This window comes from Mesoplodon densirostris, chromosome 2 (assembly GCF_025265405.1).
Source record: "Mesoplodon densirostris isolate mMesDen1 chromosome 2, mMesDen1 primary haplotype, whole genome shotgun sequence".
NCBI classification, from domain to species: domain Eukaryota; kingdom Metazoa; phylum Chordata; class Mammalia; order Artiodactyla; family Ziphiidae; genus Mesoplodon; species Mesoplodon densirostris.
In genome coordinates this window covers 40,625,407-40,651,953 of record NC_082662.1, presented here as the reverse complement: position 1 = coordinate 40,651,953, position 26,547 = coordinate 40,625,407, and the positions used below count along the sequence as shown (strand labels likewise).

Sequence of the window (26,547 nt, the reverse complement as noted above, 5' to 3'; positions counted from 1 at the left end):
ATAGAAAGCAAGCTAGTTGGTACCTAGGATGAAGGTCAAAGAAATATGAGCCTGAGAAATCCTCCAGTTTAGAGCCCTTGCTGTTAAAACTAGGAGGGGGGCTTCCCTGGTGGCACAGTGGTTGAGAGTCTGCCTGCCGATGCAGGGGACACGGGTTCGTGCCCCAGTCTGGGAGGACCCCACATGCCATGGAGCGGCTGGACCCGTGAGCCATGGCCGCTGGGCTTGCACGTCCGGAGCCTGTGCTCCACAACAGGAGAGGCCACAACAGTGAGAGGCCCGCATACCACTAAAAAAAAAAAAAAAAAACACAAAACTAGGAGGGACCACTAGGCCATCTTATTCCAGCCCCCCATTTTTCATGTGAGGCATCAAAGGACAAGAGGAGTCGTGCGGTTTCCCTGGAGTCACACAGCGGTATTCAGGACAGTGCTAGGCCTCCCAACTTCCAGAACTGAGTTTCTCCACCACACCCCCACCTGGCCCATCCCAGGGAATCCTCATTTGAGCCCCTCAGGGCAGGGGTCAGGCCCATCTCTTCCAGGGTCCCCAATAAGGACACACACACATTCATTAACACATAGGCATGCACACACACACATGCACATGCACGCCTGATTTTGGTGGCCTGGTGGTTGCCTCCAGCATAGGACAGGGGCCAGGCTCCCTGTTCACCAGACTGTAAATCTTGGTGCCACTGAGTGGGCTCCAGAACCTTCTACACCACCCCCTAAGGAATTTAAACTCGATTTTGTTCTTATCTAAATATGTTCCTGTGCCTTATCTCACAGGAAACAAATTAGCACCCGTCCCAGGAGGCTGAGGGGCCCAGGGGATATGCTGAGCTTCCCAAGGCAACACTTCCAAAACACGGGGGTCCCCAGGGATGGAAAGGATGAGACAGCCTCAGGCTTCTCACAGGCCGCCAGCTCCCACCACCACCTCCTCCTTTCCCCAAACTGGACCCACACCAGTTCTCAGCGGAAGTATGATTAATTGGGAAGGGATGCGTCAACCTAATGGGAGACCTGCAAGTTTGCAGATGGGCTTTTTTCCTGTTCTTGCTCTCACTGGTGTTTTTAAGCAATGACTTTTCTCTGTCTCAGCCATTTTTCTCCATTCTCTTTATTTCTTTATCTCTACATTTCAGCATGTCTGGGAGGCTGGAAGAAAGAGGCCACTGCTAGTCAGGGTCACCTAACCCACAGCAGGTGAGATGCTGCCGACATATTGGCATGTAAGGAGGAATACCAAGATATGCATATGTGACTTATTCTTTTTTAACCTTTTTGTTGTAAAATAACAGGAAACTACACAGAAACAGACAGTTCAGTGAATCATTATAAGGTGAACCCACCTGTAGGATTAGCAAGATCAAGAAATAGAACAGTGCCGGCCGCCCCAGGAGCCCCTCTGGGTGTCTCATCCCAATCACAATCCTCTCTCTTCCCCCAAAACGAACCACAATCCTAACTTTTATAACTATCACTTTCTTGTTTTTCCTTATAGTTTTATCACTCGAATGTACATGCCTAGACACTGTCATTTAGTTGTGCCCATTTTCTATATTTGGCATATCCCTTAGGTCTCTCCTAATCCCCAGCTTTCCACCTCCATCTCTTACTTTTCCTGACAATTTATCTGCTGAAGAACCCTGGCTCTTTGACCTACAGAGGGTCCACACTCTGGAGTCTGCTGATTGAATACTCATGGTGCCATTCACCATGTGTATTTGTCCTTTGCCTTTCCTTCAAATCTGTGGCTGGATCCAGAGAGTAGATCAGGCTCTGGATCCAACCTCTTTGGCAAGATGACAGGTGGGCTGTGCCTTTTCACCAGAAGCATATAAAGTCTGGCTGTGTCTCTTTCTGGGATTGTTAGCACCCATTGATGCTCAGTGCCGAGATCCATTCATTTGTTGGATATTACAAAATGGTGGGTGATACCAAACTCTGTCCTTTTATTGTAAATTCATTAGTTGGAACACTATTATTATGATCTATTAATAATTCCCGTCATTCAAGGTCATGGGTTTGGGTCCTTGAGGGGTGGGTGTCTCAGAGTTGGGGGAGGGGCAATGATGTGACATGTTTAATCTTGAAATCTCTTTAGTAGCTTAGGATACGAGTCCTGGAAGTACCACAAAGGTGAAGTCCACTCCAACTACCCACCTAGAACAGGAATCCCCTCTGCAGCCTCGCTGATAGTTGGCTGTTCAGCCCCTGCTTGCATACCTCATGGATCAGGAAGCTCACTACTTCCCAAGTCAAAGCATCCCATCCTTGCCAAAATCTGGCTCTAAGAGGGTCTATCCTCATGCTTTAGAACTGCCTCCATGCACCCTTCCACAGCAGTCCCGCAGGGCAGGTCTGCTCCCTCTACCAGGGAATGGTCCTTCAAAGACTCCTCCTCCAGGAAGTCTTCCCAGCTGCTCCTCTCCCTCTTCCTCCTCTTCTGGCTGTAGTTTCACATAAGATCCAAAGCTTTGGTGCTATGATTGATGTTTGCTCAAAATTCCAAAGCAGGCTTATCTACAATTTACAAAAGGCTGATGCTCATTTGGAGGCAATCGGGCCCACGTGTCAAACACTAATGCTTCATCTCCCAGTCCGGTCTCACCACAACCTTGCTGCTGACCACAGCAAAAAAAAAAAAAAAAAAAAAAGCTCATGGGCCAGTCCTTCATTGTTTAACCCCCTCCACATCCACACCAAGAAGCCACATTTCACAGACACCCAGATATGAGACAGCAGAGATGGACAAGGCAGCCAAACGACCGCTTCTCCTGGCGCTTGACACAACCAGATAACACGAATCAAAAATAAAATCATCCCAACACACACACAAAAGGGGTCAAATTGTAAATGAAAGTTGCTTTTGAAAGGAGGTCTTAAAGCCGTCATCTTTCCTTATCCTCTTGGGGCCCCCAGTGTCCCCCTCAGTTAGTGACATCACCTTCCACCCAGACTCTCCAACGCATAACCTGAGTCATCCCCAAACCTTCCCTTGCCCTCAGCCCCACATTCAGCTACTCACCAAATCCAGCCACTAGGTACGAGGAACGTCTCTGCAAACACCATCTAGTCTACACTTTTGCACTTGCTTTGCACCAGCTCTTCCACCAACATAGAATGCACTATCGATCACCCATCAATACCTCTGTTAACACAAGCCTCCCCAGCCTTCAAAGCTCGGTCCACAGCCACCACACAAGCACCTATCCTGGATCCTGACCCCCTTCAAAAGCAACCCTCTCTCCAGCAGACTTTCAGGGCTGGATTTATGGAATAAATGAGCAGATTCACTAACTCTGGAAACATTTCTTGCCCCCCCTTATGTGCCAGACACTATCCTAGGCGCTGAGGATCTGGTAATAAAAGCAACAGACAAAATCCCAGTTTATTATAGTCAGCAGAGTCAGACAACGAGAAAAACAAACAAGTAAATTAGATATAGCATATTAAGAAGGTGCTGTGGAGAAAAATAAAACAGGGAAAGGGCTTCTCCTGTGTTGGGGGAGAGAATGAGGGACCTGTCTACCAATGTGACATCAGAGAAAAAGACTTGAAAGAGGGAAGGAAGTGGACCTCTGCAGGTACCTGGGCAAATGAATGAAAGAGGAAATGAATGAGTGAACAGATGAACAAATAATTCACTGAACACAGTGATTAATGAATGAGGGACTCACTGAATGAGTCCATGCATGAGTGGACAAGAAGGTGGGGATTGTGTCTAGTTTATCCATTATAACGAAGTGAAGTGAAGTGAAGTGGTCAAACTACACAGGCTGGAAAGAAACCACCAGCTATTTCTGTGACTTCTTAGAGCCCATTTAGGAGCTTGAAAATGTGTCTAATGAACTTGTAGAGTGTTTTCAAGGGCCTCCCTTCGTTTTAGAGGTCTCCAAGGGTTCTGCAGGCTACACTCAACGCGCTCACAGCCACGGGGGCTTGGTTACGCTGAAGGCGTGGGACGAGGGAGTACCTCCTTGGAGGAGAGCACAGGGCAAGGCTGCAGAGCTGGGTCCAGCTCCGGCTCCGGCTGGTCTCAGTGTCTATCTGAAAAATACTCCCAACCCGCTCCTCCTCAGAATGGGGATGTAGGCCCCACGTGCCCTACCCAGGCAGTCATGCTCTAAGGTACACCAAGGACCAGGAAAGGGACGGTGCTGCGGGGCTTGTTTCTTCCATCCCAAGGCGAGGTGTGACGATGCACATCGGTGGGGCTCCCGATAGACTGCAGGAGGATTATTACTTAGGCTGGGCAGGGTCTAGAGTGAATATGAAGGATTCTGCCTCTGCACATCCCTGCCTGGTCAGAATTTTATCAGTAAGGACATAAAGGGAAGGCTGGAGACACTGAGGGAAGCCCAGAGTTGCAGAGAGATGAGCAGGGATGTGGGATGGCAGAATCAAAGGCACAGAGCAAGGACTAGGGTGCGGTGTGTCACGGGCTCAGCACCAGCCATACGAGGGCAGAGCAGGGCAGCACAGGACAGGGAGAGCATCCCCACCCCCAGGGAGGACAGTCACCTGGAGACAGGATAGCACAGGGCTTACAACTGGGGGCTTTGAAGCCGGACAAACACAGATTCATATCCAAGCTTTGTGGCTTTGAATGAGCTACTTAACCTCTCCGAGCTTCAGCTTTCTCTAAAACGGGTGCAGTGATGACTAACAGAAGATCAAATGAGACAACATTTGTAAAGCACTAAGCATAATACTGGCACACAGCAAACATTCAGTAGATGATACTCATCATCATTAATATATTCTATTATTGATAAAACTAACCTATTGTTTGTTAATAAATAACAAGATATACTATATTACAATGTAAATAATTATCTGAGTCAGCAATGTGTCGGGGCTGACTAAAAAGAGCTAATGTGAGCCCAGACTAAATTAACAGAGCTCAAGGGTGCAAAAGAAGGAGGGACTGGACTGGCTTTCCTTTGCACTGGTTGGTTAGATCCCAGTTGATGGACTGTGTCCAGTCCTGGCCTGCCCCTTGGCAGAACAGAGATAACTGGGATGGTTGCAGGGGAAGCAGCTGGGATGTGAGGGGCTGGAAACCCATCCCGTGGGGAGTGGATGCTGCTGAGCCAGCAGGAGAGGAAGCTGCAGCCATCCTCATCACCCCACAATCTCTAGGGCTGGCCCAGAGCAGATGAGACTGAAGCACCAGGTGGGGTCCCAGAGGGCAGCTCTGGGGCTGGGGACAGAGAGGGAGCTACAAGGAGGCAAGTTTCAGCTCTGTGTGAGGAAGAACTTTCCTTCAGGTCAATGAGACCACTTCCCAGGGACCAGCTCTGTAGGGAGAGTGCTCCCCAACACCACAGCTATGTCAAAAGATGCTAAGAGGGCTTCCCTGGTGGCGCAGCGGTTGAGAGTCCGCCTGCCGATGCAGGGGACACGGGTTCGTGCCCCGGTCCGGGAAGATCCCACATGCTGCGGAGCAGCTGGGCCTATGAGCCAGGGCCGCTGAGCCTGAACGTCCGGAGCCTGTGCTCTGCAACGGGAGAGGCCACAACAGTGAGAGGCCTGCATATCGCAAAAAAAAAAAAAAAAAGATGCTAAGACAAGCCCTGCCTTACCAAGAGGGGGCTCTCCCGAGGGGAGAGGTTGGTCTCCGTCAACACTTAGCCTGACCTGACAGTCTCTGACTCATGACACATCTGCCCTTGTTGGAATCTTGGGAGTATAGACATTACTCATCCATCCAACCATTCATGAATTCATCCATTTATTCATTCCTATATGTCTGTGGTCAGTGCCAAGGATACAGCAAGCATCAGCTCTGCCTTCCTGGGGTTTACATTCCAGAGCAGCGGCTCTCAAACTCTATATGCATTATTCAAGAAGGGACAGTTTGAATAGCCACTTGCAAAAGAATGTAGTTGGATCCTTACTTCACATCATATACAAAAATTAACTCAAATTGGATGAAAGGCCTAAACATAAAAGCCAAAACTGTAAAACTCTTAGAAGAAAACATAAGGTAAAATCTTCATGACCTTGGATTTGTCAGTGGTGAAAAAACTTGTCAGTGGTTTCTCAGATATGAAACCAAAAGCACAAGCAACAAAAGAAAAAATAAAAGATGTCATCAAAATATAAAACTTTTGTGCTTCAAAGGACACCAACAAAAGTGAAAAGACAACCCACAGAATGGGAGAAAATATTTGAAAATCATATAATTGATAAGGCACTTGGATCTAGAACACATAAAGAACACTTGAGGGAATCCCCTGGCTGTCCAGTGGTTAGGACTCTGTGCTTTCAGCCATGGCCCACCGGGGTTCAATCCCTGGTCAAGGAACTTAGATCTCATAAGCCACATGGCGCGGCCAAAAAAACAAACAAACAAACAAACACTTGAAACTCAAAAATAAATAACCTATTTTAAAAGGAATGAAGGCTCTGAAAAGACATTTCTCCTGGGCTTCCCTGGTGGCACAGTGGTTGAGAGTCCGCCTGCCGATGCAGGGGACACGGGTTCGTGCCCCAGTCCAGGAAGATCCCACATGCCGCAGAGTGGCTGGGCCCGTGAGCCATGGCCGCTGAGCCTGCGCGTCCAGAGCCTGTGCTCCACAATGGGAGAGGCCACAACAGTGAGAGGCCCGTGTACCGCAAAAAAAAAAAAAAAAAAAAAAAAAAGACATTTCTCCTAATAACATATACAAATGGCCAACAAGCACTTAAAAAGACATTCAACATCATTAGTCAACAGGGAAATGCAAATCAAAACCATAATAAGATACCACTTCATACCCAATACCATGTCCACAATCAAAAAGTCAGATACTAACAAGTGTTAACAAGGATGTGGAAAAATCAGAACCCTCATATACTGCAGGTAGGAATACAAAATAGTGCAGCCACTATGGAAAGCAGTCTGGCATTTCTTCAAAAATTTAAACATAGGGTTATCATTTGACCCAACAAATCCACTCCTAGGTATAGATCCAAGAAAAATGAAAACATATGTCCACACAAAAACTTATACATGAATATTCATAGCAGTATTACATCAAATATACATCAACAGATGAATAGATAAAATGTGGTATATCTTTTCAGTGGAATATTATTTGCCCATAAAAAGTAATGAAGTACTGATACATGCTACAACATAGATGAACCTTGAAAACTTTATGCGAAGTGAAAGAAGGCAGATACAAAGGACCACATATTATATGACTCCATGCATATGAAATGTCCAGAATAAGCAATCTATAGAGACAGAAATTAGATTCATGGTTGTTTAGGACTGTGGGAATGGGTGAGGTGTTCTGAAATAGATTGTGGTGATGGTTACATCACTCTGTGAATATACTAAAAAGAACTGAATGGTATCCTGTAAGTGAGTGGATTATTTGATACATGAATTATATCTCAATAAAGCTGTTACCAAAAAGCAATCACCCAAGGTATATTCTGCCAGAGCTACAGGCCCATAGGATTGGATTTAAAGCTGCCTGGGGTGGGGTCTGAGCATCAGTGGTTTTAAAGCCCCCCAGGTGGTTCCAATATGTAGCCAAGGTTGAGAACCACTGGTCCAGGGGAACCAATACCTCCCATTTCCTGAAAGTCCACAAGCTTCCTTACCTTCACTACCTCGTGCCGTCTTTACAACCCTATCCCACAGACGTGACAGGTGCAACAGTCTTTTATCCATGACTCTGAAATCCAAGAAGCTCTGAAAAAGGAGAACTCTTCCTTAAATTGGCAGAAATACATTTGGCGTCAAAAAACCCGAGCTGAACCTACATGAAGCTATTTATGGTCTTTATTAATCCTACTTAAATCCATACATTTCACTACAGAAATCATCACCTGTTTGCTTACAGGCTGCTCTCCTTACCCTGCTGGGGGTGTTTAATAAAGCATAAAAAGCATAATGTACACAACAGCACTTTCTAAAACTCTGAAAAATTCCAAACTCCAAACCAGATCTGGACCCAAGCATGTCAGATAAGGGACGGTGGACCTATATGTGTTCCCATTTTACAGAGAGAGGAAACTGAGTCTGAAAAAGGCAAAACAACCTGCGTGAAGTCCCAGAGAGAGGACTCCTACCTGAATCCTTCCTTGCAGCCAGGAAGACCCTCGGTCCCTTGCCTGCATCCTTCCCTGCTCTCCTTCTTGGCCCACGGACACATGGGGACTCCTGTTTGCCCAGACATGTGGGCGTCTGCTGCTCCAGGCCCATCTCCAGCCAGCTCCTGGCAGGGCCTCGCCCACCACACGAGGGGCCTGCCCCGCCCGAGCAGGAGCTGGAGCCGGAGCCTGCTTTGTAATTTGCTCTGCCAGCCCGCCCTCCCAGCTACAAACGGAAAATCCGAGAAGGTGGTCTGCTTTTCTGGCAGATGTCAGCCCCAGCCGGCCAGGGACAGGGTAGCTGCTAGGTTGGAAATACATTTTAGTGGAATTAGCAGAAAGGAAAAATGTTAATTCTGCAACAATGAGACCCTGCCGGCAAGAAAGAAACGGAGAAGACAACAGATTGAGGGCTGCTCCTTCCACGCTTCTTCACCCACCAGTGGCATTTGTTAATGTAATTAATGACAATAAGAGAAGCTACTATACGTAGTGAGGCCCTGCTCTGGGCCAGGGGCCAGACTCACTACTTGTCAGACATTGACACGCCCCAGGGTGTGAAGCATTATTGTCCCATTTTTCAGAACCAAAACCAAGGCTCCAAGAGATGGTGTGAATTGCCCGAGGTCACACAGCAAAGACACAGCTAAGCAGGACTGGACCCAGCTCCTCCTGATTCTGAAGATCAGCTCTTTCCCCCCACCCCACACACAGAGGGTTTTTTTAGCCAAAAGTCTGTAAAGAAGCTGAACCACTTCCTTCCTCAAGTCAGAGTTATTCAGGGCAAGCAGTAGGGCAGCTTCAATTCAGTTTCCTGCCTTCCCTTCCCTTTTGTATTGGGACTGCCCCCCAGGCCATGTACTCCTCTGCAGCTTGTCTCTCGAGAAGCTTCAGAGATGGGTCAATTAGCCCATTTCACAGATGAGAAGGCTGAGGCCTGCGGAGCAAAAGTAGTTGCACCAGGCCACAACCCAGGTCTTCCTCCTCTCTGTGTGATCCTCTGTGTGGCTCTTAGCTGAATGCCAGTTTTCTGCAACTCCACAGTGGAGAAAAGCCTACTCTGGGAGAACCAAGATCCCTTTCCTTTTGTGGACAGAGGGACAGCCTAAGACCATAGGAGTCACAGGAGGGCACTGCTGTACATGGATTCACTCATCACTCATTTGTTCAAAAACCCTGGACACACCCTTCTCTGAGCTCCAGCTAGACACTAGAGACACAGCAGAGGATCAAATAGTCCCTGACTCCTGGGAGCTCAGAATCTAGGTGAACAACCTGCAAATCCACCGTTCCACACCCAGTCCAGTGCAAGTTGCAGTGGCTCATCTAAGACCCAGAGGAAACACAGAAGGAGCCCCCCAGGCTGCCAGCAGGAGTCAGGGAAGGCTTCACAGAGAAGGAAGCATTTGAGCTGAGAGTTGAGGGATGAGTTGACATTGGTCAGGTGGGCAAGCTGGAGAAAGGCTGCCCAGGCCCAGGACACAGCATGTGCCACAGCCCAGAGGTGGGAGAGGTGATGGGGACCCCTAGGCAGATTGTGGTGTCCAGAGCATAGAGTGAAAGCCTGGGCCCAAGACAGAACCAAAGTCTGGGGACCATCTTCTCACTCAGTTGGCCATAGAGAGTCATGGCCACAAGGACCTTCCAGGAGGGGCAGGTTTTGAGGGGGTGGCTGTTAATTCTAGGGCACCAACGTCCCAAGTAAATGGCCCCACCAAGGAGAAGACCCAACCCTGAGCCCTGAAGTCTGGGCAGCCTCTGTGGCTTTGGACCAGCCAGTGACGACTTCTCTTGGTCATTAATCGCAGCATGTGCTAATGTTTGATAAATTGCCCAACAGTTGCATTAGCTAATTAACTCCCCGAACAAAACCAGAGAGTTCATCTGTTTTTATAAGACGCCCAAGAGCATCCTGGGAACAGGCACGGTGGTCGTGAATAAAAGAGAAACATTCATTTATGGTAATTGGTTTCAGCTCCTCACTTGGCGGCTTGTCCTGACCTAAATGTATCCAGTTGTTCCCTCTGCCTTGCTCTGGTTTGGGGGTCACTCCTAATGGTTTAATTCAACAAAAAATGTCTGCCATTTCCTGTACCCTCTGTCTTTTTTCACCCTCCTCCCAAACGGTTTTCTTGCAAGCAGCCTCTCTGCAAGTCCCTCCCGGAGCTGTTTCCTTCTCAGGGAACAAAGTCAAGATTGTTGACAGAGAAAAAAGGTCTTAACTCCAGGCCAAGAAAAGAAGGTGGGGGAGGGGATAAATGAAGGTCATAATCATTTGTTTGTCTTCCACCCGGACTTCACAAAGCAGGTTTTGTCCAAGGCCGGTGGTCAGGGACTCTGACACAGAACATGGCCCTGGTGACCAGGGGCAATTTATGGGAGGGAATGAACACAAGTCCTCATTCATGGAGCCACCTCGGAGGAAGTGACTGAGGAGGCGCATTCGCGCTGGGCAGCCGGGCCCTCCCTGGTCCCTCCTGCGGGCCTGAGGCTGTGGAGGGGTAGGGAGAGGCTGGCGGGGTGCTGTGAGTTTTGGCCAAACTTCAAAACCCAAGTGCGGCCCTGCCTTCCTCTGGACGGCTTTTATTCCCCCCGGTCCTGGGCACAGATTATCTCCCCACAGGGCAGTGCCCAGAGGCCGTATGGGAGTGGCAGTCCCTCCAACCACCTGGGCTCTCCATCCCTCAGGTGGATGCCGGGAGTCTCTGCTAGCCTTTGGGACCCAAGGATGAGAGCAGCAGGAGGGTGGGGGCGGGCTGGGGCCGGGGAGAGGATCTGGAATACATTGCGCCATCAGCAGGAACAGCTTGTAAACTTTGTTGGGATGCATCTGGTAGAAAGGCGTTGTATAAATATTAGATCATTATCGGCGTATTGTGTTTCCCACTTGGGCGGAGGAGGGGCTGGCGGGCCCCAGATGCCTTTCGTCAAGAAGACAAGGATGGCTTCAGGGAGTCCTCGGAAGGTTGCCGCCTGCCCTCGGGCAGTCCTCAGGTTTAGGGCTCAGATCCTGGGGAGGGCGGAGTGACCGCCAGCCTAGCCTGCCCAGGCTCTTCCCGGGCAGGACACTGAGCATTGGGCTGGAAGGGAACAGGACTGACTGGGTGGGTGGAACAGAGAAGGCCAGTTGGTCCAGGCCAGCAAGGGACACTTTGTCTCGCTGTGTGACCCTGTCCTTCTCTGTGGGTCCCTGTCTCCATCTGAATGGCCATGAGGGGAGCCGATTTTATGACATTTGTGAATACCTACTCGGGGCCACCTTGTGCTAGGCACAGGGGACACAGGTAGATACAGCACCGTGGTGGGGAGCTCAGCAACCTCAGGGCCCTTCCAGGCTGGAATGCAGGGATGGGGCATCCTTGATTGTAGAGCTCATTCTCGCTGACCTAGAGCACTGAGCGGCATCACTTCCCAGTGCCTGTATACCCTGGGACCTGAGGGAGTACGTGCCAGCCCATTGCAAGCAGCAGTCTTTGGGGAGCAGGGCCTGAACAGTGCCACCTGCAGCATCAAATCACTGTCACACCATCTTCAGCATCATCATCATCAGTCAAAACCTGCCCCTCCTGGAAGGTCCTTGTGGCCATGACTCTCTATGGCCAACTGAGTGAGGAGATGGTCCCCAGACTTTGGTTCTGTCTTGGGCCCAGGCTTTCACTCTATGCTCTGGACACTACAATCTGCCTAGGGGTCCCCATCACCTCTCCCACCTCTGGGCTGTGGCACATGCTGTGTCCTGGGCCTGGGCAGCCTTTCTCCAGCTTGCCCACCTGACCAATGTCAACTCATCCCTCAACTCTCAGCTCAAATGCTTCCTTCTCTGTGAAGCCTTCCCTGACTCCTGCTGGCAGCCTGGGGGGCTCCTTCTGTGTTTCCTCTGGGTCTTAGATGAGCCACTGCAACTTGCACTGGACTGGGTGTGGAACGGTGGATTTGCAGGTTGTTCACCTAGATTCTGAGCTCCCAGGAGTCAGGGACTGTTTGATCCTCTGCCGTATTTCTAGTGCCCAGCTGGAGCTCAGAGAAGGGTGTGTCCAGGGTTTCTGAACAAATGAATGAATGAACAAATGTCATCATCATCGTCATCGTCACAATGGCTACCCTTTGTTGTGCACATCCTCAGTGTTAAACCAAACACTTTATTCTCACAGCAATCTATGAGGCTGACTCTGTCAGTGCCCATTTCACAGCTGAGAAAACAAAGGCAAGGTCATACAGCTAGTAAGGCGTTCCAACCCAAGTCTGTTTGTCTCCAACACAGTCGCAAGAAGCTCTTCTGTCAGCAGGCATCACAAAGTGCAAGGGAGCCTGGGAGCCAGCTCTGCTCGTGGCTCAAAGAGGACTTCTAGAAGAGGCCCTTTTGAGCTAAGACCTGCAGGATGAGTGGGAATTCGACAAGGAGGCCTGCTGCAGGCACTGTTCCCTCCTCTCTCCAAGAAGCCTTGCTGACTCCCCAGGCCCTTCCACTTCCCATCTCTGAGGGCTGGAGAACTTCCAGCCAGCTGTCCTGTGCCGCTTCCCACAGCCTGGGCCTTAGAGTCTGGCCCCCTCCCCATGTGATCACGTGCAATCCCCTCAGCAACTCTGTAAGGTGACATTATAATGCACTGACAGGAAACTAAAGCACAGAAGGGGCGTGGTTTGCCCCAAGCCTCACAGCCAGTTAGTGGCAAGACTCAAACTCGGCTTCATAATGGTGATATCTGACCCATTCGGTGCTTGAGTGTGCTCCAAGGATAGCACTGGACACCGAGGAACAAGATTCAAGAGGTGGCTCTGCTCTGCTGTCTCACCTGTGGCCCCGAGCAGGTCTCCTCTCCCAAGACCCCAGCCTGCCCTCTCCAGAGAAGGAGAGTCACTGAAGGGGAATCGGACTTTGTGGTGTCTGAGGTGCCTGTGAGTTGACATCATCTTGTCCCTGCTCAGCCCCGCAAAACTGGAGTGCCAAACATTAGCATCTCCATTTGGCAGGTGGGGAAACTGAGGCCCTGGGGGATAACATGACCAGAGCACTAGAACATGCCCAGAAGAGGAAGCCCAGGTGTGGCAAGGACTGGACCCTGAGTCCTGAGGGGCAGTGAGAGTGCCGAGTTTAGTGTGGAGCAGTGCAGAGGGATCGGGGATAGAGTGTCTGCCTCAGATCTGGACAAGGCACTCCTGTGGCAGAGGGAGCAGGTGGAGTGTAGCTTCTATGGACAGATGGACAGACTCTGAGGGTCAGACAAAGTTCAGTAGCATCTAGTCTAAGTCATAGATGATTTCCCTGCCAGGTGTTGTCCGGCTCTGTCTTGCATACCTCCAGTGGCAGAAAGCTCACTACCTCTCAATACAGCTCATTTGATTGTTGGACTGTTCTGATTTTAGTTCATTCAAAGGAAGCATTTTCTATGAAGAAGCAACAAGGAACATCTATGTGAAGAGGCAGGGAGCCACAGGGAGGCATTGGAAGCTGTGGACCTCATCACAGAGAGCTTAGGCTTGTCTGACACCCAGCGACTATCATGAAATCAGCACTCCCAGGGTCCCCTCCCTTTTGGCAGTAACCGCAGACACGTATGCAGCACTTGACAGTTTACATTTGTCCAAATGCATCCTTCTAACCAGCTTGCCAGATAGCCAGGCAGGAATTATCAGGCAGCCAAGGCAGAGGAGCAGTAGGAGTCCCAAGAAGGTGAAGGCCTGCTCTGCCCAGGTTGCTCAGCCAGCGAAAGGCCACGCCAGGACCAGACTCTGATCTCCCCTGCCCCAGTGCTGCTACCACAGTGCTGAAAAGCCACCCATGTAGGGCGCCTGCTACAAAGAACATTCTGGGCCACTTCCAAATTTGGAATGGGGCACCCTTGAGCCCCTTGGAATTCCAGGCTATGCTATTTTTAGGCCGATCAGCTGTTCCACCCCTGCTTCCCTACCCTAGGCCCCCCAAGCAGATTTCCCAAGCAATCAAATCCATGTGTCGCCAGTTCCGGGCCTGGCACTTTGCGAGGTGAGCACTGGATGCTCCGATGCCACCAAAGGGTGCAGGCCCCGCCCAGACTGGAACAGTTCTGCTTTTCCTGATGGGCCGGACCCAGAATTGCCTGCCTCGCTCTCTCGTGGGGCCAGACTCTAGATACCCCAAAGCCCTTCCACGCCTCCCAGGAACCTCCAGAAACTAGCCTACTGGACAGAGAAGCTGACTGAGAACCACAGAGAGGTGCGGACACGTGCTGATGTCGTGGCCCGGGTCCTCCCAGGCCCCACGAAGCCCATCTAATTGCTTCCCACCTGAGCTGAGCTGGAGGCTTCTGCTCTTCCTGCTTCCCCAGGTGGTGGCCTGGGGCCGAGAGAGTAACACAGTCCCACACAGACCCGGAATCAAATCCCTGCTCAGCCACTTGTAGCTATAAGACCTCGAGCCAGAGCCTGCACCCCACCAAGTCCATCCCCTCATCTCTATATCGTAGATAATAAGAGGACCTCGTCCACATCGTGGTTGTAAGATTTCAATGACAACATGCATGTAAAAAGCTTCACACAGGATGCAGAAGGGAGCTGGCATACTGGACATTTTTAGCTATTATTACTTCTTAATGACATAAAGAGAGGGGCATAGGTCTTGTTGAATTATGACAAAAAGGGGAGGGAGGAGGCAAGTTTGTTCCTGGAGCTTTGCAGGTAGAGGAGCATCGACATGATCACTGTCACCCTCAGCACTGTCCCTTGTCTTGTCCTTGTCTGAAGCCCCCCTCCCTGGCAGTGCAGTCCTTAGGGACTCAGGCTGTGCCCACTCCTGCAGCCCCAGCTGCCTGGACCACTAACTATTCCCCGGACCTCAGCTCCCCAGTTCAATGAGGGCAGGAACCTCGGCCCCCACCTACCCACAGCCTCACAGGATCAGGTATACAGCAGGCATTCCAGAACTGCATAACACTGGACTTCTGGAAGGGCACAGAGAAGGTGAAAGATCACGGGCTTTGTAATACTACAGAGCTGGTTTCAATCTCAGCCCCACCACTTCCTAGCTACGTGACTTCCAGCATGTCCCTTAATCTCTCTGGATCTCTGTCTCCTTATCTGTAAAATGGGTGTGAGAATAGCACCTATGAGGATAGTTGTGCAGGTTAAAGAAGGCAGACATGAGGCCCTTCATAAATATGAAGACCTGCGTCCCAGGCAGTCAACTCAATGGCTTTGAGGACCATAGCAACCCCACAAGCAAATGGAAACCTGAAGAGGAAAGGGCTCCTCCAAGGTCACACAGAGAATGTCAAACTAAGACCCAAGAATAAGTGGAGCTTTTCCACATGCAATGAGCAGAATCTACAACAAATGCAAAAAAGAAAAATACCGGAGGGACTTCCCTGGTGGCGCAGTGGTTAAGAATCCACCTAGCATGTGGGAACAGATGTATATGTACGACTGATTCACTTTGTTATAAAGCAGAAACTAAAAAAAAAAAAAAAAAAAAAAAAAGAATCCACCTGCCAATGCAGGGGACACGGGTTCGAGCCCTAGTCCAGGAAGATCCCACATGCCTCAGAGCAACTAAGCCCATGCACCACAACTACTGAGCCTGTGCTCTAGAGCCCGTGAGCCACAACTACTGAGCCCACGCGCCATAACTACTGAAGCTCTCACGCTTAGAGCCAGTGCTCCGCAACAAGAGAAGCCACCGCAATGAGAAGCCCATGCACTGCAACGAAGAGTAGCCCCACTCGCTGCAACTAGAGAAAGCCCGAGGGCAGACTTTTTATAAATTGGTAAGTAAATTTATAAAAAGGAAAAACATATTTCTAAGAAAAATACTGGAGGCTTCTCCATGGTCCAAAAAGGCTATGAGGCCAATCGGGGAAGAAGGCTTTCTGGGCAGGCTGTACACGCAGATTCCCCGGGACAGCATCTGCACAGCCAGGGCCCACTGCCCATGGCCAGCGCACATGCAGTGCCAACGTGTCAGGACTTAACCACAGCTCCCGCCATGAGAACCAGCCACCTCCCTCTACCAGACACCGCTAATTCTTCCAATGTGGCTGAGAGCTAATGAGACTCTTAGGGAGGGAGTGGGGCGGAGCGGGAGGAATGAGACCACCTCTGCTGACAGCCCGCCCATCAAGGACACTCTCCTTGCGGGGACCTGGCCCCCGGGCCCAGAGAGGCTGTACGGCCAGCTCACAGCTTCCAGTGACATGTTGCAGGCAATGGGGAGATGCCTGACCCCTGTCACTCAGAGGGGCGCTGGGGACTGCTACAGTGGGCCAGAACCAGGAAAGAATGGGCCAGCCCAGCCAGCCAGCAGAGGTCTGGTGACTCTGGAGTAGGCCTGAGCAGGAAAATAACAAACTCCCCACCGTCCAATCCCCACCCAACCCCAGTGTCTGGCCAGCGCAGCCGATGGGCCTTGGTACAGCAGGGCTAGCTGGGCTGGCTGGGCAGGTTGGGGGAGGAAAAGATGGACAGGGAGGTCAGTGATTCAGAGCTGACGGCCCAGGTGTCAGGTCTCCATGGGCAGCTCCCCAGTGAGTGAGACCATGTGGATCAGTAACTGGCGTGAGAAGATCAGACTTCTGTTTCGAGGCTGCCCCTCCATCCTCTTCTCCCCCAATCCCCCTCCTTCATCCCTTCCCCCTCCCCCATCCCACCCACCCCCACGCCCACCGCCCCATGCCTGCTGTGTAATCCTGGGTTGGATGCAATCTCTCTGGATCTCTCAAGAGGGAGTGAGAATAAGATTAAGATCCCAAAGGGAAGAAGGTATCAGAGGCAAATATCTGCCATGCAGGCTCTTTCCTCTGGTTCAAACTATCCCAGAAAGCTGAGGGTGAATTACGATTTGAGTTGGGCTCAACAGCTGTGAACTCAGAGAGCAATCACTGAGGCTGAGGGCTGGATAATGCTGAGGACGCTCAGATGGATCAGCTGTCGTCATCACTTTTCAGGACCTCCCTGTCTAGTTAAGGACTCGTGACAAAAGGGACCGACATTGTCCAGGAAGAAATAGGGATGGGCAGTCTGTTTCCACAAGGGAAGGGACCTGTAGGATATGGCAGTTGAACCAGGCCATAAATAGTATGGGCTTTCTCTTGTGCATGGCAAATAGCAGGGACACAAAGGATGAATGGATGGGTGGATGGGTGGGAGGGATGGTGAATGGGGGAGTGGATGGAGGATGGATGGATGGATGAATGGATAAATGAGTGGAAGGATGGATAGAAGGAAGGAAGGATGATGGATAGATGGATGGATGTTGGATAGTCAGGTGAGTGAGCAGATGTGAGAACAAAGTATTGCTTCGTTCAATTTATTCTTACAACAAGCCTCCCAAGTATAAGGATGGAAGTGACAGCCCCTTGCTCCAGGTTATTAATATAAACACCTGAGACTGAGAGAGGGAAAGCGACTTGTCTAAGGTGACATAGTAAAGTAGTGACAAATCCAAGACCAGAATTCAAGGCTCCTGACTCCTATCCAGTATGTCCACTCCATCATGCCCACTTATTCTCTTCTCCCATTCCCCTCCTCCTCCACATAAATATTTGTGTAAAGAAGAAAGAAAAGGAAGAGGGAGGAGGGAGGGAGGGTGAGAGGGAGGCAGGGAACCATCATGATTTTGTGGTAAAGGTCCTGAGTTCTGGCTCCTGATCTTGAGCAAGTCATTTCATTTGTCTTGACCTTTTTCTCGGGTAAAATGGGCTGTGAACATCTCCGTAAGTCACAGGTAGGAAAAGTGTTGTGAAAGCAGGAAAAGCCCCTACAAATGGGAGGGGAGGGAAGGGAGTCACTTTTTTCATGGCTCTTCACAGACTGAGCAGTGCCCCCTGGCTTCCAAACAGAAGTGAGTCCAAGGGCCAGGTCCGAAGAACAACCCCATTGACTCCCAGACCCCCACATCAGCATGGAAGCTGGGAGGTTGGGGATAGGGGGATGGGGTGTCAGATGAATAAGAATAAACACGCTGGGCTCTGAGCCCTGAGGCAGCGAGGAGAGCAGGCAGGGCTGAGCAGACACCACCAGCTCTCAGCTGCCCAGGTCAGCAAGTGGGGCAGAGGAGGAAGTGTCCACAGCAGCATGAAAGCTTCCACCCCCCAACTGCCCCATTTCTAGGTGACTTCTACGCTTATTCGCTCAGTCGTTCATTCATTTCCTGAGGGAAGGAAAGGGAGTGTCCAGGTACTGAACAGGTGTCATGGGCAGACCTAGCACGAGATTTTGACAAAGCTTTTCCCATCCGATGCTCACCACATAGCAGTGCCCGGAAATGGCGATGATGGGTATCCCCGTTGCTAAGGAGATGCTCTGGCCTTCGAGTCCAGAATCTCAGCTTCAAGTTGCCCTTTTGGACACTGCCCCGTCCTTTACTCTCTCTCTGGGCCTCAATTCCTTCGCCTGCGAAATAAGGAGAAGAATGTGTCTTCTGCCTGCGATGGGCAGTTATCAGCATGAGGTGGTCCAAGCACAGCCACTGCCCCCCAGACGAGGCCCCATTGCCCAGGCAGAGCAGGAGGTGCCTGGGTGGGCCCCACACAGAGAGGCCTTCCCTGCCCGGGGGTGAGTGGAGTCGGAGCAAGAGTTCCCTGGCCTGTGAGGGTCCGGAGGGCATGGCCTGTTCACTGGAGCGTGGAGGGATGAAGGCACCCATTCTACTTTGTGCTACTGGGTACACTGATGCTTGCCCCAGAGTTTAAGGGGACCCACACTCCGCTCCTATTGCTCTTCCTCTCCTTATAATGACAAGGTGGTTTGAGTGTGGACGCTGAAGCCAAGTGCCTGGGGTAGAATCCAGGCTTTGCCCCTTCTTAGCTGCGTGACCCCAAGCAAGTTGCCTAATCTCTCTGTGCCTCAATCTCTTAATGTGTAAAATGGGGATAATGACAGGGCCTGCCTCATAGAGCCGTCACAAGGATTCAATGACCTTACACCTGCAAAGGGCCTGGAGCAGCACCCTGCACAAAGGATGCACCACGTAAGGATTCGCTATTAATAAAAATATCACTGTGCCTCCCCCTTGATATGAAGTCCTCCAGGAAGCTTTCCTGACCCCACAGGCTGCTTATACTCCTCCTCTTAGCCCTCACAGGCTACTGTGCTTCCCCCTAGAAAGGCTTTTATTCTCCTATAGTTAGGCTTATTCTTGGGCCCATTTTACAGAAAAGGAAACTGAGGCCCATAGAGGTTAAGTGATTTGTCGCCCTGCCCTGATCTTCCATCCTTGGCTCAGACACCTCCAATAACAGGAAACTCCTTCCCACCCAGCCTGGGGAGGCCGTACCATCTGAGCTGAGTTTTGCAGGATAAGAGTTAACCAGGAGAAAGCTGGGAGCGGGAAAGGCACTGCAGGCAGAGATTCCACGTGATGAAGCCATGGAGGTGAGAAACACCCTTGTGTGGGAGGAACTTCTAGCAGCTGCTAGTGCTGGAGCACAAAGTGGGGCAGGGGGCTAGCCAGGGACTGGGATGCAGAGGTGGGCTCCACCACATCACAGGGGCCTTGAATCCCAGGCTCAGATGTGATGCTACAGAAACGCAGAAGCCATTAGACCATTTTCAGCAGACCTGGAAATGGCCAGATTTCTATTGGGGGCCCTCAGTGAGCTATAAACACCGTGCAAAGCTAGCTATTATGGCTAATAATGGTTTATCACCCTGAGCCACAATGGCCATTTTCACGTCTGTTTCCCACTAGATCAAGAAGCCAACGAGGGCAGGACCTGTGTGTCTTGTTCACCCCTGTATCTCTGTGCTTGGCACAGAGCAGACACTCAGAAGATACTGATGAATTAATTAATTAAAATGAAGCACATGATACCAACCACTGTGAACTGTTTTGAGGAAGAAAAACTTTGGGATCAGGCAGCCTTCAATCCAAACCCTCTTACTGCAGAATGGCCTTGGCAAGCTGAGTTACATCTCTGAGTCTCCTCCTCAAAGTAAGTTCAATAATTCCTTCTTCACACTGTAGAGCATGGTGGTTACAGGCAAGGGCTTTAGAGATTGCATTCTCAGGCTTGAACCCTTGGCTCTGCCATTTACTAGCTGTGTGGTCTTGGGTTTTTATTTCCCTCTCTGTGCTTCAATTTCCATCCCTTTAAAATAGTGATGGTGTGACCTGTATCACGGGGTTAGTGTGGGCATTCTATAAAATCATGCGTGTCATCAATAAAAATTTTTTTAAAAAGATTCCTTCCTCCCCAGTTATGGTGCAGTTCCAAACACAATGCCCAGCACACACAAAGACCCTCAATAAATAACAGCTAAAAGAAAAACATGAAGATCCTTGGGCACAAAGCACCAGAACTACTACCTGGTACAGACGTCAGCAAGCAGGAGGGAGAGTGTCAAGGGGCAGAATTTTAAATCTGAGGATCTGGACTTGAATCCTGACCCTGCTCTTTCCCAGCTGTGCAACCTTAGGGAAGTAAATTAACCTCTCTCGTTTCCTCATCTGTTCAATCTAAGTATTAACAATAATACCAATCTCAAGGACTTGTTGCATGCACTAAAGGAGATAATGGATGTGAAAGTGCTTAATGTATACAAATGTGGGTGATGATTATTATTATCATGACAGCTCATAAAACCCGGGCGGAGCTTCCTGTTATAAACTAGTTCTCCCTTACTCCGCCCGCAGACCAGGGGCTGGCTCAGTGCTTTGTTCTGGGCATAGCTGGAGGGGCCAACTGGGCTGGGGCAGAGGCCAGGGCGGGCTCCCCGCTCCCACCATCTGCACCGCGGGGTCGGCCCATCTGTCCAGCAGTGGGCACACATGTGGCCTCATCTGAGGGTGTAGGGTCGTTGGGGTCAAGCAGGAGAAAATTGGGGGCAGATGAGGGGAAGGTTCCAGCTTATTTTTAGAAAAGGGGGAAAGAGGGGAAGACAGGAAGGCCCTTGTTCCTCGGCATTTCCACCATGTGGATGGCAGGCGGGAGGGCAGGCAGGCAGGGTTGGAGACAAAGATGCGTCTGCTCCTGGGGCTGCTGCCACGGCTGTTGCAGGAACTCAGAGGACTGTCAGCACGGCGTTCTCACTCGCAGCCCTGCCATGGGAACCCTTCAGGACCCTGAAGGAGACCGCACCATCCAGAGGGGCTGAGCCCGCAGGGCCCATTTGCGCTTTAGGAAGGATCCTCCAACTGCAGTGTCAAGGATAGCTTGTGGGGTGGAATCTGGTGCCAGGGAGGCCAGTGGGCACTCCCAGCACAGGGCCTGGCACACAGTAGACCCACGAAAGGTACAAGTCCTCTCCTCCTGGCCTTCCCTAAGGTTCTGAGGTCCTGACACCTCTCCAGGTTAACCTGCCTTGTGTCCCAAGAGGCAGCACAGTGGAGTGAATAAGACGGTGACTCTGGAGCCAGATCACTGGAATGTGAATCCTGGCTCTTCCACTTTCTGGCTGTGTGACTTAGGGCCAGTTGCTTAATCTCTCTGTGCCTCAGTTTTTTTGTCAGGAAGATGGATATAGCCGTAGTTCATACTGCATAGGTTTGTTGTGAAAATAAAGTAATATGTGTTAAACACTTAGAACAGTCAGCTTGTACTCGGCATCCACTGCTGTTACCCTCAGCCTACAGTAGGGCATGCACATCTGGGGTGGCCTGGTCCAGGAAGGAGTGAGCTGAGCGTGCACGGGGCTCTCCAGCAGGACCCCTCAATGGGGAAGAGGCAACCAGGTGTGGTGGGCCTGGTGTCAGAGAACAGACTGGGCCGGGCCAGGGGAGGCGGCAGACCTGCCCCGCGGCAGTGGGCCAGCCCAAGGCTGGAGGTCGGCAGACACCACTGTGGCTCCCATGGGTGTTTTGGAACGGAACCCAAAAATGACAGGAATTTTCCAAATCGCCTGTTTTTCCACTCTCAGGGCTCCCAGCTCCCCACGCTCAGATCTAACTCTGAATAGAACTTTGAAATATGTCAAGAACAAGAGGGTAAAAGACCCCGGAGAAGACTGTTAATCCCAAGTCCAGGTGGTGGCACGCCGGCCAGAGCTGCCCGTGGAAAAGTATGAGAGAGGATGCACATGTGGGAGGTGTGTCCTCATACCTGGACACAAGAGCTGGTGTGCACGTCAAGCGGCTATGAGTGTTGGTGCGTGCGTGCGAGTGTCCGTGCACCAGATCACACACTCAGGTCAGCATGCGCATGCCTGCATCTACCACGGGTGGGTTCCCACGGGAACAGCTGCCCGACTACAAGACGCACGAGAAACGGCATGGGTTAAGCATTTACCAGCCTGACACACAGTAGGTGTTCATCACCTGTACTCGCCATGTCCACTCCCCTATGCATGTAAATGCATGGAGCACACCTGCCCATGTGTCTGCTTTGCCTGTGTGTGACAGAGGTGCCTTGGCAGTCACTGGACCTGGGGCAAGACGGGAAAGGGAACTGAGACCTGCCCTGCTTCAGTCTACCTGGTCCTGGGCAGGAGGACCTGCCCCAAGGCATGAGATTCCCACGACGTCAGGGGAACTAGGTGAGGGGTGGGGGTTTGCATAAGCGCATCCAGACCACCAGCTCAGCCACAGCCGAGGTATCCTCAGATGGGCAGCAAGCTCAGCGTCCCAAGAGTTTGGAGAGCCCTTGGAGACCACCCACAGCGGCCCAGGGGGCACGGACCTGCCTGGGGCCCCACAAGTCCAGGGCTGGGACTGAAACAAGGTGTCTCGATGAAGAGCACAGACTTAGAAATCTGACAGGCCAGGGTTTGAACTGTGGTTCTCCCTTTGACTAGCTGGGTGACCTTGGGCAAGTCATTTCACCACTCCTAGTCTGTTTCCTCAGCTGGAAGTGAGCATTCTAAACCTCAGGGGTCAGTGCTGGGCTTGATGATCAGGTCCCTGACTCCCACTCCAGTGCTCTGGATGGGTCCAAAGGAACCTCCCTCCCCTCAGGGGGCAGCTGAAGGCTAAGGGACAGGGTCCCAGATGCCCCCCAGGAGACTTTCTTCTCTAAGTCACCCTGAGAGGGATCCAGAGCCCTGTCTTGGGAAGCTAGTGACCAAGCCTCTAGCCCCTGCCTGGCCTTAAGCAAGTGTCTGCTCCTCTCTGGGCCTCAGTTTCCCTACCTCTACCTGGAGGGGTAGCTAGGGGATCTCTTGGGAGCCTCCCCATTCCAAAGACCCTGGCTCCACAGGAGCAGGTAATTGGGAGCAGCTGCCTCGAGAACGAGCGTGGGAGCATTGTGTGTGTGGGGGGGTGTCTCGAGGCTTCCCCAGCCGCCGGACACTGCCCCGTGGTTTATGTCAAATTGTCAGCCCCAATCCTGCTTTCCCCCGGGCAGGGCCGCCTTCAGTGGGCCTCAGGAGAGGTGGCCTGTCCAGCCGCCGTGTTTACAGTGCTCAGACGCCGCCGGGAACCTGATCCGGGCAGACCAGGGTGGGCCGCCCCACGGGGCCCAAGCCGTGTCCACACTCATTTCCCGGAGACTGAACATGGCCTGCCCGCCCGCCTTGCTGAGTCCAGCTGCCCGGCCACCCGCCCACGGAGGGCCCAGCTTCTTGCAGGCAAGCGCCATGGACAACTGCAGAATGCAAAAGGGCCCGGGGAGCCAGAGCAGGGCTGAGGGGAGGGGGGTGCAGAGGGAGAGAGGAAGGGGCGTCCCCCCTCCAGACAGGTTCATGCTGTGTCCCCCCAGGCAAGTGTGCTCTCTGCCCCCCTGCCCAGGTGTGTTTACCCTACCGACTTGCTGATGGACTAGCTCTTCCCCACACGCAATCACCTGGGTCACAGGCAGCACACTACAGCCCACGGGCCAAAGCCGGCACCGCCTGTGAGTGGAGATTGTCTTTTACATTTTTTTTTTGTTTGCTTTTTTAAACTGCTTTATTAACTTCACAATACATAAAGAAAATCTCTCCATGCAATAGGTAAAACTCTCCTGCTGACAGAAACTTACAGATTGGGTCAGAAACACAACATTCAGTTAGAAGCTGGTAACAGGAGACCCACAAGAAACAGGTAACACCTGTTTACAGGTTTACAACAAGGGTACGTCACAAACATGTACGTTTAGGGAGCAGGTGTGTCTCCCTACTAACTTTAGGGAAAACATCAGGATTCAAGGCATAAGGCAAAACTCATCATGATGGTCACGGTGAGGGGGGGGTCAGTGCTAACTGCCTGCAGACTATGACTCAACTGCTTTTCCCTCAGCTTTTCCAGCAGCTGCCTCACCTCCTCCCCAACCCTTTCCATATTCTCTTCTCTCATCCTTGCCTGTGGCTCTTCAAGCCTCTGAGTCATGTCCCATCTATACTGCAGGATGGGCTGCCTAACACGGAACCTCCTACGATTTCCTCTAGGTACGCAATATTCACCAGCTTCCAAAGGGAGGGCGAAAGGCTCTCCTTTATTAGCATCTTGCCCCTTTTCATCAGTGTTTTCATTCTGCTGGTTGGCATTTTCCACGTAGAGATTTTTTACTGCTTGTTCCTCTTTGGACGCCATTGCTCCTGGGCCCATCCTCGCTGTCTCCGCCTCCTCCCGATTCTTGCTGCATGTGCGCTGCAGCGACACTCCCACTCGCAGACCTGCTGCCCCCGCGCCTCGTACTCTTGGGGACCGTACTCTTGGGGGCCCCTCAGGGCCACCGGGAGCAGGGACCGAAAAGGGAGCGAGCGACGGCCGGGTCTAACACTAGAGCGGCGCATGCGCGAGTTGGCGCGGGCCGGTCACGTGCGCCCTCTTTTACATTTTTTAATGGTTGGGGAAAAAATCAAAAGAAGAATATTTTAAGACACATGAAAATTATATGAAATTCAAATTTGTGTCCATAAATGAAGTTTTAGTGGAACACAGCACGTTGTTCATTTACGTATGTCTGTGCTTGCTTTCTCCCTGCAATGGCAGAGTTAAACAGTTGTGAAGGAGACTGTATGGCCGGCAGAGCTGAGATTATTTACTATATGGCCCTCCACACAAAACACCTGCCCACCTCTGATCTACATCATTGGTGAGTGCCAAGTATAAACCTCAGGTGTCAATCTCGGGAACCAGCATGGGAGTAAAGGGGGCAAGAAACGTCACTTGCTTTGTTTCCTATAACCTAATTTCTTACCCCATGTTTCTGGGGTCAGTCCACCTTTCGGGGATCACATGATGTCAAGCTGCGGGGTGGGGGCAAGGCATTGGCCCACACTGATTGCATCTGAGGCCCCCCCCCCCGACATGACCCTGCATGTCTGGCCACCCTCTGCCACCTCCAGGGCACTGTGTCCTGGCTGAGGCTCTTATCACCTCCCAGCAAAGCCGCTTAGGACATACAGGCCTGGCTGTGCTTCTCCTCGACTCCCCTTTATGTTTCTTCAAGATACTCTGTTGATCCCTCTTCTCCCCTTTACTTCATCTGTAAACTCTCTCAATTCCACAAGCTCAGAGACTTGGAGAACAAAGGCCAGGAAGGCTTGCAGGCCTTCTGTGTTCTGCCTGTCACATACCTCCCCTGGGGCAGTGAGCACAGGGAGGAAGAGGAGATCCCAGGGGAAGAGCAGAGAGACACAGACGGGAACTCCAATCCAGCTAGACATGCATTCATTCACTGCTCTATCCCACTACCCAAACACGCACCCATTCATTCCCCCACTCCCTCAGGCCGTTAGTCATCCTTTGTGGAAGAGCCGATGCCCCGCCAGACCCTATAGGAAGGCAGAGGTGAGCACAGCACGCCTGGCCCTCACGTTGTCCGTACTCCAGGGCAGTGACTGATGGCAAGTGTTTGCTGCCTCTGCGGGAGGAAAATCGTCCTTATTTGTAGCATTTATTACTTTCTGTGATGTAAATACTCCAACCTGGCCAAGTTCAAGTTGCCCACATGATGTCCCTGACCCTGGAGCTAGGAAGGGATGCATGCTATCAGCTCTCAGGAGCCGGCTGCTGCCTGGAGATTCACACACATTAACAGACATCACACACAGCATGAGTGGTATGGAATGAGAAAATCAAAAGGGCATGGGGGCACAGAGGAAGAGCACCAATCCTGACTTGGAGGGTCAATCCCGGGGGGCTTCTTAGAAGAGGTGACTTTTAGACTTGGACTCTGAAATAAGACAGCTCCCTGGAAGGGAGCTGGCTTGAGTCCCCAGGATGGTTCTGACCTGAAATAAGTTGTGTTCTTGCTCCTGATTGGCTTCCAATGCCCCCCATGGGAAGAGTTTACATTAGACTCAGCTCTTGTCCTGCTTTGGCCAGTGGAATGTGAGTGAAGAGCTATTGCGTGGTTCGGCCCTTTCTCTTTTTTTCTCTCTGTACTGAGTATGTCATGTCCCAAGTAGGGACAGCTCCTTCACAAGGATACTGGAATAAAAAGGATGCATGGAACAGAGCCACAGTCAACCCACAGCCACCACAGACAAAATATAATGTGGGCGAAAAGTAAACTTGTTATTGTAGAGCCCCTATTTGGGGCATGCTATAGTGTATCTGTTACCACAACATAACTGAGAAAAAAACTGACTGATGTTCAGTCCATCCCCATCCAGA

At 51.3% G+C, this 26,547-nt stretch overlaps 1 pseudogene; it reads right to left on the bottom strand.

The window, feature by feature from the left end:
* Positions 1 to 24,127: 24,127 nt before the first annotated feature.
* Positions 24,128 to 24,531, bottom strand: LOC132479744 (protein BEX1-like; annotated as a pseudogene).
* Positions 24,532 to 26,547: the final 2,016 nt, after the last annotated feature.